Below are 451 nucleotides of genomic sequence, written 5' to 3'. Positions count from 1 at the left end.
TAAAAGAAAAAAACCACAACAACAAACAACAAAGTATATATCTGTAGTATTGTATTATAATTAATAGTATTAAGTAATATTAGTTATAATTATTATTAAACTAAATAAATATTCTCTATATATATAATTTGTAAATTTGTGTGTAATTTTTCAAGTAAATCTATTTAATTAAATTATAAATATATATAATTTTTTGTTTTTATTTAATAAGTTTATTTTATTAGTTTATAAGTGAATGAGAAAATTTCAAAAGAGAAAAAATATATATAAAATAAAATATTTAAATACCAAATATTAAAAACAAAGTGTTTTATTATTAAACTAGTGGTTTACGATACGTGATAAAAACCCTTGATTTGACACAAAGATTTTCAAATTGTAATTAACTCAAAACTGAGACGTCATCTGTCGGATAGATAGATAGATAGATAGATAGATAGATAGATAGGTA

Source organism: Lucilia cuprina, chromosome 6 (genome assembly GCF_022045245.1).
Source record: "Lucilia cuprina isolate Lc7/37 chromosome 6, ASM2204524v1, whole genome shotgun sequence".
NCBI classification, from domain to species: Eukaryota; Metazoa; Arthropoda; class Insecta; order Diptera; family Calliphoridae; genus Lucilia; species Lucilia cuprina.
Note: the sequence above shows the minus strand (reverse complement) of the source record.